We start from the raw sequence: 16500 nt of genomic DNA, 5'->3' as shown, positions 1-16500 counted from the left end.
GTCAGATTGTTAGGCCAAGCCTGGGGTGGCATAATACATGCTGCAGCCCCTGGCAGGCCTTGGGTACACCAATGCCCTGGGTACCTAGTGTACACTGGTACAGGGGCTGACAGGGTGATCCACTTCCAATTGGTTATGCACCTAGGGTGCATAGTTTTAATTTAGTAGAGAGAACAGCAGGCTGGGGGTCTGATTGGCAGGCCCACAGCCTCAATATGTCAAAAACCAGTGAAGCAAAAAGCAAAAATTTGGGGTGACCATAGGATAGCAGACCCTACTCTCCTACAGTATTTTACTAATTCAAAGCTGTAATACTATGCCTGAAGTGGTATTTGGCTTTTGTCATTGTACAGCTCGGCATGGACAGCACTGTGCTAGTCCTATGCTTAAAGACTTTGCTGTAGAAATGGCAAAAGACTTTGTCCCTTTCTATCTCGGCGTGGATGGCACTGTGCTAATCCAATGCTTAAAGACTTTGATAGAAACTCAGACATCTGAGGTGAACAGATCTAGATTGTCACTGGTGTGGAGAGTGCTCTATACAGGAGCTGCTTTCCACCTAAACATGAGAACTACCCATAGTTCACTGCGTCTTTTTTGCATTATATATATATATATATATATTTACCAAACTTCTTGAAAAAGCAATCGACGCCGTGTCTGTGCAAAATTCTTTATTGCCAGCTGAAAAGCTAGACGCGTTTCGCCTGACCTGCAGGCTTGTTCACTAGCGATTTGATAAAGTTTTCATGGCAATTTAAAACAGTGAATGTGATCAGGTCACATGGTGAACTACAAATAATAAAATGGACAACAGACTCGTAGTTCGACAACATGCGGTGATAAGCAAATGAATTAAGGGCAAGTGCCACATAGTTTACAAAACCACAATTCATTAAAGTTGTTGTAAAATGTAATAACATTGTTTGACTCAGTTAATCTTCAATTTGCGTCAAGTTTGTTGTTCTCACTAAACAATTTTTGACGAAGTTAGATTACCATAATGGTACCGTCTTCATCTTTAGCCCGTTATGATCAACCAAGTTGATGTATGGTCGACCAGAGTAGCATGGATGTTATAATGGGTTGATCTAGTGATCAAAAGCACTAAATGTAATTTTAGCAAAATAAGCCAAAATAGCAAGCAAACTGCTATGCTAATTTGCATATGGGCTGGTGGGAGGAGCAGGTGATCCAAGTGCAGTATCAGAGTGAGTGGGAAAATCACATAATGCATTGGAGTCGTTTTATAGACGACCTATTCATTGTATGGAAAGGTACTGAAAGTGAAGCAAGAAGTTTTATTGATAAGATTCAGACGAACGAACTAAATCTAAGCTTCACCGGTGAAATCAGTAACTCCAATGTTAATTTCCTAGATTTAACTGTATATGTCCATGATGGCAAAGTACAAACAAAGCTGTTTAGGAAACCAACCTCAGGCAACACACTTCTGCACGCTAAAAGCTTTCATCCAGTAAACCATAAGTGCAGCATCCCCTATGGGGAAAGCCTTAGAGTAAGGCATAACTGCAGTGAGACAGGGGAGACAAATGCAGAACTCAACATTCTGAAACAAAGATTCAAAAGCAGAGGGTACCCAGATAATTGGATTGACACGGGAATAAGGAAAGCAACAAACAAAAAGAGGGAAGAACTACTTTTTGATACAGATAAAAAACAAGAAAAGATTGAAGCACAATGTAGATTTATAACAACATATAGCCAGCAACATCAAGAAGTAAGGAGTATCTTGAACAAACATTGGTATTTAATCAAGAACGATCCAGTTCTCGGAAAAAATGTGCCTCGGAGACCACAAATTACGTTTCGCAAAGCGAAGTCTTTTAAACAGTCTCTAGTCAGGAACAACTTAAAAAAAGCTAAGCCAAAAACAACATGGTTAAACAAAAAGGATGGGTTTGTGAAGTGTATTAAATGCAAAGCATGTAAACATAGCATAAATACTGAGCAATACAGACCAGGTCTATCTGATGGAATGAGAAGGATAAGAGGCAGATATACGTGCAAGACGAGTTATGCTGTCTACGTGCTACAGTGCCCTTGTGGTCTGCGGTACGTGGGCAGCACAATTTTAGAGGCACATAAAAGAATCCTGCAGCACCTAAGGGCAATTAAAAACGGAGATAGAACATACCCAGTAGCGAGACATTTCGAAAAGGTGCATGGGAAAGAGACCAAAGGCCTGACTTTTTATGTGATAGATGCTGTTGAACAAAATTTAAGAGAGGGAAACCGAGAAAGAAAACTCAGACGATTGGAGTCTCGCTATATAATCGAGTTAGACTCCAAACAACCAGGAGGATTAAATATTGAGGAAGACTTACACACACATTTGTAAATCGATCATGTAAGGGAAGAACCGCCGAAATATGAATAGTGCAGTAATGAATTTTAATCAAGAAGAGTATTGTATAGATTTGTTGTGACAGACTCAGAAAATTTCGCAAGATTGCTATGTATAGCACCTACCAGTAAATTGAAGAATGGAATTGTAACAGATTGAAAGCCCACTTGGGCATAATTGTTTCAGCATTTTTTCGTAAAGCTCACATGAGCGCAATTGACAAATAATGTTTATATGTCAAACATAATATAATGGCACAAAAGTTGAGTGTGCAACTATATTTTGTAAAATTGTTGAATTATTTGACATGAATTTAATTATGAAAAACGCCGTACATGATGTGAAGGTTGCATTCTGAAACTGATTGGACTTTTGGTGTGCATCAATTGAAAAAACTATGAGTCTGTCTTCACGTTTGTCACGATTGTAGTTCAACATGTGATTAGTTTTAAGCACGTATGCACTTTAAAATGGCCGCGCGTTTTGAATTTCGCTATCAGTGTGATAACGGCAGTTTAAATAAAATATTGAACCGCACACGGCGTCGTCTTTTTTGGATTGATATATATATATATATATATATATATAACCTACTGGAGGTCAACAGTAGGTAGTTATAGGTAGGACTATGTTTCCATAGAAAATGTGTTTTTTGAATTGCCTATATCTATGGCTTCATTAGATGAATCTTCATGGTTTTTCCCCCCCAAAAGTGTCATAGTGAGTCTTGTTATGTATGGAAAGTGTTGGGGTGATCCGTGAAGGGGGAGTGAGAAAAAAGAGGGGGTCGAAAAAGGGCGTTTCTCATGTTAATTCCTATAGGAACTTTAGACACAACTGGGCGCAAACTACAGGATGGAATTACACCAAAGTTAGCAGGAAGATAGATTTGGTTCGTGTATCACAATTTCAGTTATCAGGTGTAAATCTTCTCAGTAGTTGTTGAGAAATTTTAAGAAATCCATATTTGTTTATCTGGGATTGCGGCTAATTCGCAAACTTTTTGTGATTAATTGAAAATGTGTGTGCCAACTGGAATGTCGTGATTGGCTGGCCGCAACTTGAGCAGAGAGTTGCAGCCACCATTTTACCTCATCAGAGCAGTCCCCGGGGCACAAACCAAATCGTAGAAAGTGGCATAAGGGGTAAGATTGCATGTGCCCCGACCCCATGAGAGGAATATAAGAGTGTTTGAGGAACCCCTTATGACTATGACATGTCAAAAAAATGTTTTTTATCCATTTGCAATATTCATGAATTTACTGCGATTGTCAGTGTGGTCCTCTGTGAAATGTTGTGATCAATTTGCGAATATATGTTATGACGAACTCCCGCATACCAGTGAAAAAATATATATATGTTTTTACACCCCCCTCAGTTTCACTTAGCCACTCACACACCCACTCAGAGACAGATGCACCCACTGATAGACCCACTCAGAGTCTCATGCACCCACTCACAGACCCACTCAGAGACTCACATACCCACTCACAGACTCAGCCAGACACTCATGCAACCACTCACAGACCCACTCAGAGACTCATGCATCCACTCACAAACTCATTCAGAGATTCACACAGCCACCCACAGACCTGCTCAGAGACTGATACATCCACTCACCGATCCACTCAGACACTTATGTACTCGCTCAGAGACCCATGCAGACACTGATGCAGTCACTCACAGACCCATTGGTATTCTGATTCAGTCACTCACAGACCTGCTTAGTCACTCAAAGACCCATTGAGAGACTCATGTATCCACTCATAGATGCTGTCTGAGAATGAGACACCCACTCACAGACCCACTCAGACACTGATGCACCCACTCACAGGCCCACTCACAGACTCTTGAACCCAGTCATACACTCACTCTGAGATGGACCTGTCCACTGACAGCAAACTCAGACACTGGTGCACCTACCCAGTCAGACACCGAAGAACCCACTCACAGACACAGTCAGACACTCATGCTCACACTTACAGACCCACTCAGAAATTCACATACCCAGACCTACTCAGAGACTGATCCATCCACTCACAGATCCACTCAGACACTTATGATCTCACTCAGAGCCCCATTCATATTCTCATGCACTCACTCAGAGACCCATACAGACACACAGTCACTCACATACCCATTGATATTCTGACACAGTCACTCACAGACCCACTCAGACACTCATACACCCACTCAGATACCCACTAAGAAACTCATGCATTTACTCACAGATCCTGTCAGAGACTGAGACACCCACTCAGAGACCCAAGCAGACACTGATTCACAGGTCCTCTCATAGACTCATGTACCCAGTCACACACCCACTCAGGGATAGACACACCCACTAACAGACCCACTCAGACACTGATGCACCTACTCACAAACCCACTCAGACACTGATGCACCCACTCACAGATCCAGTCAGTCACTCATGCACCCACTCAGAGATTCACACATCTAGTCACAGACCTACTCAGAGACTGAGGCATTCAGTGACAGATCAACTCAGACACTCAAATACCCCACAGACACCCACTGAGAGACTTTTGAGCTGATAAAAACATTATAACAAAAATTGTTATTAATCCACTAAAACAAATGACAAAGAGTGACACAGAAACATATAAAATGGGTGATCTATTGTGCAAGTGTAGTGTATAATATGCATTTACATTTGCACAATGACAAAATAGTAACTAATTTCCCAGTACAAAGTAATGCAGATGACTACACATTTTCCAGAAAACTTTAAGACTCTTCTTAAAAAATGAAATTTCATTAAGATCCTCATGTTCATTTTACAAAAATTAAACCTCAACTTGAAGCACACAGACCCACACACAAACACACACACACTCAGACAACTACTTAAAGACCCAAACAGGTTCTCACACATCAACTGTGAAACAATACAAGTTACAGCTATGGAATTGTTTTTTAGAAAATCCTTAGAAATTCACTGAAGAAAACAAAGGTTATAGGGATGTTATAGTTAGGAAATAGAGTTTATTAAACCCTAGAAATTGCCTAAAAAAACCACAGGGTACACATTTCACTCATACAAACCATTGAAATTCAGCAGTTATAGTTACCTGAGCTAACTATAACTTATGCCCCCACAATGCACTGCTTATGACTGCTTATAACCTCACATATCACATAACTCATGACATGGTCAACAGAACCCCTCACATATCCACACTTACTCCATAGAACCACTCGTACACCAACTTTCACACCTACACAACCACTCAAAAACCCATTCACAGACCCATACAACTACTCACATACCCACTCACTCACTCATCCATAGAGCCACTCCCATACCCATTCACTCTCACATACAGGTACTCACACAGCCATTTGCTCACCCATACTGTCACTCACACACCCACTCACTCACTCACTCATACACTCTCTCACATTGATACTTACACACCCATACAGCTACTCACACAGCTACTCACACACCCATACAGCCACTCACACCCACTCAATTATACAGCTACTCACATAGCCACTTACACACCCATACAGCTACTCACACACCCACTCATTCACTCATACAGGCACTCACACACCCACTCACCCACTCCTACAGTTAACCACACACCCACTCACTTACTCATACAGCCACTCATACAGCCACTCACACACCCATACAGCTACTCACACAGCCACCCACTCACCCATACAGCCACCCACACACCCAGTCACTCATACAGTCACCTACACACCCAGTCACTCATACAGCCACTCACAGACTCACTAACTCTCCCATGCAGCTATTCACACAGCCACTCGTGCACCCATACAGCCACTCACAAAACCACTCACTCATCCATAAAGCCATTCACACATCCACTCACTCACCAATACAGCTACTTACACAGCCACCCACTCACCTATACAGATACTCACACACCCATTTAGTCACTTACACAGCTACTCACATACTCCTATGGCCACTCACTCACTCACCAACTCACACACAGACACAACCAGTCACATAGCCACTCACATAGTATAAGTTAGAAATAGTGTCACTCATTAGGAGTACACAACGTATGCTAATTTAACTTTAATAGCACCTTAGTATACATCTCTAACATTCATAAACTTTTCAAAAACACTCACAATCACTGGATGATGTCATCAGTGATATCATTTGAGATGTCATCAATAATATAAACAATGATGTCACTGACCATGTTATGAGTGATGTAATATGTAACATCATAAGCAGTGCATTACGAGGGCATAAGTTATAGTTAGATCAGGTAACTATAACTGCTGAATTTCAATGTTTTTTATGAGTGAAAAGTGAGCCTAACTATAATATCCCTGTAACCTTTGACCACTATCAATGGCTGTGTGAGTGAGAGAGCGGACATGTTTGAGTGCTTCTTGGATTTGTGAATGGGTATGTAAGTGGTTGTGTGGGTGTGTGAGTGAGTGTGTGAGTGCTTGTAGGAATGAGTCAGTCAGTCAGAGGCTGTATTGGTGAGTGAGTGGGTGTATGAATGATTGTGTAGGTAAATAATCAGGTGTGTGAGTAGCTGTATGGGTGAGTGTGTGGTTAGGTGAGTGACTGGTTGTATCAGTGTTTGTATGAGTGAGTGAATGATTGTTTGAATTTCTGTATGACTGAGTGAGTGGGTGTGTGAGTACTGGTGTGGGTCCTGTGAATGGTTATATGAGTTGCTGTGTGGGATTGGGAGTGGGCATACAAGAGGTTTTATGTGGTATCAGTGGGTGTGTGAGTGGTTCTGTGGATGATGTCATCATTGATGACATCAGTGATGTCATTTGAGATGTCACCATTGATGCCATCAGTGATGTCACTGACCATGTCATGAGTGATGTAATATGTGAAGTCATAAGCAGTGCATTGCTGGGGCGTAAGTTACAGTTTGCTCAGATAACTATAGCTGCCAAATTTCACTGGTTTTGTATGAGTGAAATCTGAGCCTAACTATAACATCCCTGTAATCTTTGTTTTTTTAGTGAAGTTCTAAGGGTTTTTAAGTTCTATTTTCTAACTATAACAAAGTTTGCAGAGTGTTGAAAATGGGGGCGGGAGGAGGAGCCTAGTGCGCATCCAAGATGGTCGCTTGAGCACACGGCTCCCCGGACCCTCGCTGCTCCTCGGAACTTATCCTGACTTTATCCTGACTTGGTTGACGGATTCTGGAAGATGAACGTTGGCTGAACCCTAATCTCTTTTCAGAAACCAAATCGGACCTGGGAGACCTGATCTATGGTGGTTTGAACTTTTGACGCCCAACTGATGGCTGTGCCGGTGCGAAGGTGAACTGTGGAGCCGGGGCATAGTTGAACAACAACGGCATCGGGGCTGTGCCAGCGGCCGTCCCATCACTTTCGGTTTCACTTTTGGATCTCTGAGTGGCTGGACCGTGGAGTTGCTTTGTGCGGCTGGGTTTTCACTCGGCCTTCGCTTGGTGCCTTTGCCCCCACTTGATACCAGTGTGCCCATTGACTTTGATCCTCTCGCACCGCCACATTGCGGTCTCTGGTACGGCTCGTGTCTGCTTCGCCTGTGCCCCTTCGACGCTTGCTCGGTGGTCCCCTTCGGTGAGCGTGGTTCAACATGGGTGGCAAGGGGGATCCCGAGAGGCGTAAGACCAAGACATCCCTACGTGGGGGACCGGTCCAGACTAACAACATGGACCGCTACACTCAGGGTAAAGGGTCCCCTGGGACGGCCAGTGCTCTCACGGATGACGCCGGTGGTGTTCCGTCCGTCCCTCCGGATTTGTCATTGCAGGACATCATGGGCGCCATTAACGGCATCAAGGAGACCATCGCTAAGCAGTACGAGGCCTTGGCCCGTAAAATCGACACGGTGGCCATTGATGTTACGCTAATTCGGGCGGATCTCTCTAAGACCAATGAGAGGGTTCAATCGCTGGATTCGCGGACGTCCACCCTTGGTACGGATGTGTTGGACCTGCAGACTGCTCTTGGCGACCTCAAGTCGGCCAACGACCTGATGGCACGGCGGCTGGAGGACTTCGAGGGACGGGCTCGACGCAATAACATCCGCGTCATAGGTGTTCCAGAGACCTCCGACAATCGCCCGGTTGATCTTATGGTTGAAGATCTCATCCTCACCCAGCTTGCCCCCGCTGGCCTGAGTAAGTTCTTTGCCGTGGAGCGGGCCCATCGAGTCCCAGGCGGTCGGCCGCGCCCGGGAGCTCCCCCGAGGCCTATTGTTGCAAAACTTTTTCACTACAGAGACCGAGATGCGATTCTGCAGGCCTCACGGGTACATGGCCCGGTCCGATATGAGAACTCATCCGTTAACTTTTTCCCGGACTTCACCCAACTTGTCCAGAAACAGCGGATGGGCTTCCAGGGGGTGAAGCGCCGTCTCCGGGTCCTGGGTCTTAAGTACTCTATGCTTTTTCCTGCTAGGCTCCGAGTGGAATACGAAGACCGGACTACCTTTTTTGACTGTCCTGCGACTGTGAGTGACTGGTTGGATTCTCTGCCGGACCGGGGTGACCGGCCTGGGCGTTCTGGTGGGGCCGAGGGTGGCGGGCCTCCTTCGGAGTGACTTTTGGTCCTTGACTTTGATATTTTGTTTTGTTCGGCTGGGTTCTACTTCTTTTGTACATTTTGTTTAATTATGATCTGTGTTGGGGGCGGGCGGGGACGGGTCCCTTTCCTCCTCTGGGGTCTTTCTGTAGAATGGGGTTTGTAGGGCCACAGGCACACTGCAAGTTGGGGTGGTTTTTTGGACCGCAGGGGTGCAGGGTGGGGGGAGTTGAATTAGGGGGGGGGGTTGGTGGGTGGGAGGGTTTGTTTGGATTTGTGTTTTTTGTTTTCAAGGCGAGGTATTGGCTCTGTTTCAGTTTCAGGAGTCGCGCAATTTGCTGGGGGACCCTTGATCTTCTGGGGGGGATGGGGGGGGACGGGTTGAGATTGATGTCTTGGAACGTCAACGGATTGGGGGATCGTATCAAACGTGGTGTTGTGCTGCAATATTTGCGTCGTTTGACTCCTGATGTGGTATTCTTACAGGAGACGCATCTGGTTGGTAATGTTTGTCATGCCATGAACAGGGGGGGATACCGACTCGTGGCCCATTCCGGTTTCACCACTGGCTCTAGAGGGGTGGGCATTCTCCTACGATCTTCACTTCCGCTAGAGATCACCAGGGTTGTCCTAGACGATAGAGGGCGCTATGCGGCCCTGACTGGGAGGTGGGAGGGACAGTCCCTTTCCTTGGTTTCGGTTTATGTTCCCCCGGGCCTCCAGAACTCCACTTTCTCAGACTTGGGTCGTATGCTGCTTGAGCTTCCTGACAGTCTTTTGCTTATGGGTGGGGATTTTAATTCTGTTGTTTCGGGTGATCTGGATCGCCACCCGCCCAGGGCCCTCCCTGCTGCCCAGGCGTGGCTCGGCGGGTTCTCGGATACCTTCGGTCTGGTGGATTGTTGGAGGTTAATGCATCCGACACAGTGTCAGTACACATTTCACTCTGGGGCCCATGGGAGTCTCTCCAGATTGGATTATTTTCTTATGCCCGCGGCCCAGACTGCCCGGATTCGAGAGGTTAAGCACCTGGCCCGGGGTATCTCTGATCATTCCCCACTGTGGTTGCTGTTCGACACCGGGACGCGGTCCGCTGGGCGGATCGCCCCAATTAACCCTTGGTACTTGCGAGACCCCAAGATTCGTGATAGCCTTGTTAAGTCGATTGATCAGTATTTTCTCGAGAATGAGGGGTCGGTGTTGTCCTCAGTGTCCCTGTGGGAAGCCTTCAAAGCAGTGCTCCGCGGACATGCCCTATCCCAGATAGTGGAGGCTAAGAAGGTTAAGAATGAGGCGGTGGTGAAGCTGGAGACTGAAATATCGGGGCTGGAGGCAGCTTTGGAGACGAGTGTCACTCAGGATGGGCTTCATGCCCTCAGCTTGAAGCAGTTTGAATATAAGTCTCTTGTTATGGATGCTGCCAAGACCATGTATAGGGAGCAGCAGGGTAGGTTGTATGATGCCGGGGACAAGGCGGGTAAACTGATTGCTTGGTTGGATAAGAAGGAGAGAGTGAATCGTGTGGTCCCGGAGCTTCGGATTTTGGATGGAGTGTGTGTGACTGACCCTGGTGAGATTGTGGAGTGTTTTGCTGACCACTTCCGGGCGGTGTATTCCCCGGTGTCTGATAGAGATGAGGATGACTCTCGTCTCTTGCTGCGGGATATTGCCTTGCCCGGCTTATCCGTCGAGGACCGTGAGCAGATGGAGGCCTCACTGTCTGTCGACGAGATTGCTACCGCGATTCGTTCCCTTCGCTCGGGCAAGGCTATGGGCCCCAACGGACTGCCGATTGAACTGTACAAACTACGCCCGGATAAAATCGCGCCCTTCCTCCGTCGTATGTTTCTGGAGTCGCTCGAGCGGGGTTCCCTTCCCGACGACCAGCGTCTGGCTACTATAGTTGTGATTCCCAAGGACGGTAAGCCACGAGACCGCTGTGCCTCATATAGGCCTATTTCCCTACTAAATGCCGAACCGAAAATCCTTGCCAAGGTCCTCGCTAATCGCTTGCTGAGAGTTATATGTGATTTGATACATCCGGATCAATGCAGCTTTATCCCTCATCGTAATACCGCTCTCAACTTGCGGCGTCTACACGGCGTCCTCGCTAGGGCGGAGTATTTCTCTGAACCGGCCATATTGGTTTCCTTAGACGCCACGATGGCCTTTGATACCATCGAGTGGCCATTCCTTTGGGCCGTCTTGGCGAAGTTTGGCTTTGGGGAGGGATTTATTAGTTGGGTTAAGCTCCTCTATGCTGGACCAATGGCTCAGGTTGTTGTCAATGGGCGGGTTTCTCGGCCCTTCGCTCTCGGAAGGGGTACTTGGCAGGGGTGTCCGTTGTCCCCTCTGCTCTTTGCTCTCGCCTTGGAACCGCTCGCTGCCTGGCTCCGCTGGGCGCCTTCGATCAGAGGGATCCGGTGGGCCCCGGGCTTCGAGGATCGGGTCTCGTTGTACGCGGATGACATTCTTTTGTACCTCACCTCGCCGCGGAAGTCGCTCAATGTGCTTTTTGATGTCCTTACTTCCTTCGGGAGAAATTCGGGGTTGATAATTAACTGGTCCAAATCTTGCGTGTATCCTATCTCCGGTGGCCTTCCTCTCTTAACGCCTCGGCTTCCGATTCAAACATCTCAATCCGGCTTTAAATACTTGGGGGTGTACGTTTCGTTGGACCCGGCGGTCCGCTACGAGCAGAATCTCCTGTCTCCCCTCCGGCGTTTGAGGGTGGATACGGCTCGGTGGTGTAAGTTGCCCTTGTCTCCACTCGGTCGCGCAGCACTGTTTAAAATGATGTCCCTTCCCAGATTTCTTTACGCACTCCAGAACTCCTTCGATATCATTCCGGCGGCCTACTTTAGGGAAGTGGAGAGTTTGCAGAGGAGACTGGGTTGGGACGGTCGTGCGCGTATCGCTTTGGCAAAGCTGACTCTTCCCTGGTATGACGGGGGCATCGCGCTTCCTGACACCAGAAGGTACGATTGGGCCTCCCAGCTGTCTGCCATTAACCATGCTACGTACGCTCCTGGTTCGAACCCGGCATATGAGATGGATAAATTCCTGCTTCCCGGCGGCAACTATAACAGAGCGCTTTACTCTCGATCTGCCGGGAGGACCCTCACGGGCCCTACTAGGATTGCGGTACGTGTGTAATGTAGGCGGCGAATGTAGCTGTGGGCTGGAGTGAGCGTTTAACGTGTGCTACTCCTTTATTCGCCTCAGAACGCTTGGGAAGCCTCTGGACAACGAAAGGCTTTGAGCACTGGGATACGATCGGCATTAGCAGAGTGGGGGACCTATGGGTTAAAGGCGCGGTTAAATCCTTTGCGGCGCTTCAGAGCGAGTACGAGCTTAGTGAAAGGGAGTTTTTCCGCTATGCCCAGGTTCGGCACGCCTTACTCTCTGTCTTCGGGGAGGGGACCACGGTCCCTGTTTCTTCGCCTCTCGAGGACCGTATACTCGACGGACACGTCCCCGACAGCACTATCTCCCTGATTTATAAAAAACTAATAAATAATCGGGCTGATCTCTTGGTGCGTCTTCGGGAGGCGTGGACGGGGGATGGGGTTGAGTTGGACGACGAGGACTGGCAGTCTGCGCTGTCATCCCCTAAGGAGGTTGCCATCCCGGCCCGTCTCCGTCTTGTCCAGCTTAAGATTCTCCATCGTGTCTATGTGACGGGTCCCCGTTTGGTCTCGATGGGGTTTTCGGACGATGGGCTCTGTAAGCGTGGTTGCGGGCTCAGTGCCACCTTTCTCCACATCCTCTGGGAGTGCCGCGAGGTGGCGGAATATTGGCGCCGGGTGCATGATGTTATGAAACGAGTCACTGGGGTCGCTCTGCTGCCGGAGGTGTGCCGATGTGTTCTGAATGTGTGGGAGCCCAATGACTATAATGCGGCCCAGACTCGGTGGGCGGCCCTTGGGAACATGATTGCAAAGAGAGATATTGCGCAGCTTTGGGGTTCCCGACGGCCTCCCACCGTGTCCGTATGGAAGGAGAACATGGACTGGTGCATGTTCAGGGAGAAGACGGTGTATGTGGCTCGCGGTAAACCGGGGGCGTGGGGTAGAATCTGGGGTCAGTGGAATGTGTATCGAGGGACTATCTGTTCTCCCCCCCTGGTGGATACGTCTGAGGTTGCCTTGTCCCCCTGATCCTTGAGGGTTCCTTGCTTAATTTGTTCATCTGTGTACAGTTTTGGTTTTCCCGTGGCCCCCCTCCCTCTCAGACCCCTTTTTATTGACCACCCTATGGTGGTCGGGTGTGGGGTTCCTCTGCTGTGGTTAGACGCCCTTCAATGTTTTTCGCCTTGCTTTTTGTTTTTTTTTTTATTTACTTTTGTTGATATTTATATAAAATGGGTGTATCCTGACGTCCCTTATGTGCAGTCTGATCTCCTGTAATTTGGCGGAGCCCCTGTGGGCCAGTCATTGTTTTTGAACTGCTTGACCATTTCTGGATACTAGCGGCTGGCCAGGAGGTTGTAGGCCCGTGCTTGTACCTTTTTTCTCTGCACAATAACGCTTTTTTACCCAAAAAAAAAAAAAAGAAAATGGGGGCGGGCCTTCAACCACCTCTCAGGAATCCTGCTATGTCGGACTTACAGGAAGGAACAGCAAGGTTTCTGGGCCCCCAAGAAACATGAGCATCCAAGAGGACTACATCCCCCAACCAGCAGTGCACCAGGTGGTGCATTTGCTGATTTGCTGAATGGTGGAGAAGAGGGGCATGGCCTCCGAACACCTCTCAGCAATTCCTCGGTGTGGTACTTATTACAGTAGCAGGAGGGATTGTTGACCAGCAAGGTCACTCTAGAGCCAAGGGTATGTCATCCCCCAACCAGCAGTGCACCAGGAGGTGCATTTGCATAGTAGTGGTGAAAGGGTGCATAGCCTCTGAAGTCCTCTCAGCAATTAAACTCTGTGGGACTTTCTGTACGTAACAGGAGGGTGTGTCGGCCCCAAGGACCCTTTGGAGCCAAGGGGACTTCTTCCCCCAATAAGCAGTGCACCGGGAGGCGTGTTTGCAGAGTGGTGGAGAAAAGGGGCCTGGCCTCCAACAAAGTCTCAGCAATCCCACTGTGTGAGACTTATTGGAGGTAACTGCAGGGGCTGAATATTGAAGAAGTGTGGCAGCCTGTGCTTTACATTTAAAAAAAAAACTATTGGTGGAATTCAGGGATCCAGTGCAACTCCCACCAAAAATGTTAATCATTTTTTTGGGGCCCTGTGAGACACCCCCAAGAGGCAGAGCAGGTCATGGTGTTTCTACCCTGCCCCCTTTTTGTAATTTTTTTTCTGTGACTCGGTTCAATACGGGGGAGTGGCCCATTCAGGGCGGACCATTCGGCATTATAAGGAGCAGGTCCACGGAACGCACTATTTCAGCGCATCTTTGCCTCTGAAAAAGAAGTTTGTTAATTCTTTGAAACGCGTCAGGCTTCTGGATGTTGCTGGACTGTTTACGCATTTGATGCCCCTGCTCCCCTTGTACCAATAAAGGGCTTACCTTCGAGAGTGTCGGAGTGCCTTCCATTGCAGGGAAGCCTTGCTAAATTTATATATATATATATATATATCACCAAACAAAGTTTGCCTGTTGTAGAAGACGCCATCACCACAGAAAAGAGTATGCCAACTTGGTTTATTCAAGGAAACAGCAGCAGCAGAACTAACTCGTAGTCCACAAAATTAAAGTCCCAACCCGACGCGTTTCGTAGATACTTCATCAGGGGCATTGGGTTCGAATACTGCAGCAAAGCAATTTTGGCGGCACTTGTTTAAGTTCCAGAAACCCCGCCTCAGTGGGTGTGGCCAAAACAACGACCTCCTGGGTTTTGTAGTGCACGTCTTTCTTCTCAGGTGAGTAGCTTGCTGAAGAATCAAAAATTAAAATTTGTATTATCCAAGTGGATCGTGGCACACAAATATAGAACACAGTCACTGCTTTAAACTCATGAATAAACGGCTCCTGTGCCATAAGCAAATCCGCCGGTTGACGGATTCGCTGGAGTGCTGCACCAGCACCGGAGCGTCATCAGCGACTCAGGCCAGCCGCATAATACCACCAAACAAAGTTTGCCTGTTGTAGAAGACGCCATCACCACAGAAAAGAGTATGCCAACTTGGTTTATTCAAGGAAACAGCAGCAGCAGAACTAACTCGTAGTCCACAAAATTAAAGTCCCAACCCGACGCGTTTCGTAGATACTTCATCAGGGGCATTGGGTTCGAATACTGCAGCAAAGCAATTTTGGCGGCACTTGTTTAAGTTCCAGAAACCCCGCCTCAGTGGGTGTGGCCAAAACAACGGCCTCCTGGGTTTTGTAGTGCACGTCTTTCTTCTCAGGTGAGTAGCTTGCTGAAGAATCAAAAATTAAAATTTGTATTATCCAAGTGGATCGTGGCACACAAATATAGAACACAGTCACTGCTTTAAACTCATGAATAAACGGCTCCTGTGCCATAAGCAAATCCGCCGGTTGACGGATTCGCTGGAGTGCTGCACCAGCACTGGAGCGTCTTCAGCGACTCAGGCCAGCCGCATAATACCATCAAACAAAGTTTGCCTGTTGTAGAAGACGCCATCACCACAGAAAAGAGTATGCCAACTTGGTTTATTCAAGGAAACAGCAGCAGCAGAACTAACTCGTAGTCTACAAAATTAAAGTCCCAACCCGACGCGTTTCGTAGATACTTCCTCAGGGGCATTGGGTTCGAATACTGCAGCAAAGCAATTTTGGCGGCACTTGTTTAAGTTCCAGAAACCCCGCCTCAGTGGGTGTGGCCAAAACAATGGCCTCCTGGGTTTTGTAGTGCACGTCTTTCTTCTCAGGTGAGTAGCTTGCTGAAGAATCAAAAATTTAAATTTGTATTATCCAAGTGGATCGTGGCACACAAATATAGAACACAGTCACTGCTTTAAACTCATGAATAAACGGCTCCTGTGCCATAAGCAAATCCGCCGGTTGACGGATTCGCTGGAGTGCTGCACCAGCACCGGAGCGTCTTCAGCGACTCAGGCCAGCCGCATAATACCACCAAACAAAGTTTGCCTGTTGTAGAAGACGCCATCACCACAGAAAAGAGTATGCCAACTTGGTTTATTCAAGGAAACAGCAGCAGCAGAACTAACTCGTAGTCCACAAAATTAAAGACCTGAGAAGAAAGACGTGCACTACAAAACCCGCGTGCCCACGTTAAGCGGGATGGGCCATGTACGCACGATGCGCTTCGCGCACCGTGCGCACATGGGGGACATATTTTGCGCATCTTTGTGAAATGTATTCTTTGTTAACTTCTTAGATGTTATATGCCATGCAAAAATGGTGCCCATCGGGCAACATTTGCACACGGGGTGGGGAGAATGTGGATAATTTTTTTTTTTTACAATTTTTTACCGTACGCATACGGTAAGCGTAATCGGCCATTTTCCGAAAAAAAAAATTTTTTTTTTTTGGGCTTGGGGGTGGTTTGGGGACCCCTGTATCAATGCTGGGTGGTTAGGATCTCATGAAACTGCCTCTTTACACATTTTTGGGGTTCGTTTTTGCTGCCCAACTCAGGA

Source organism: Triturus cristatus, chromosome 7 (assembly GCF_964204655.1).
Source record: "Triturus cristatus chromosome 7, aTriCri1.1, whole genome shotgun sequence".
NCBI classification, from domain to species: domain Eukaryota; kingdom Metazoa; phylum Chordata; class Amphibia; order Caudata; family Salamandridae; genus Triturus; species Triturus cristatus.
This window is presented reverse-complemented; position numbering follows the sequence as displayed.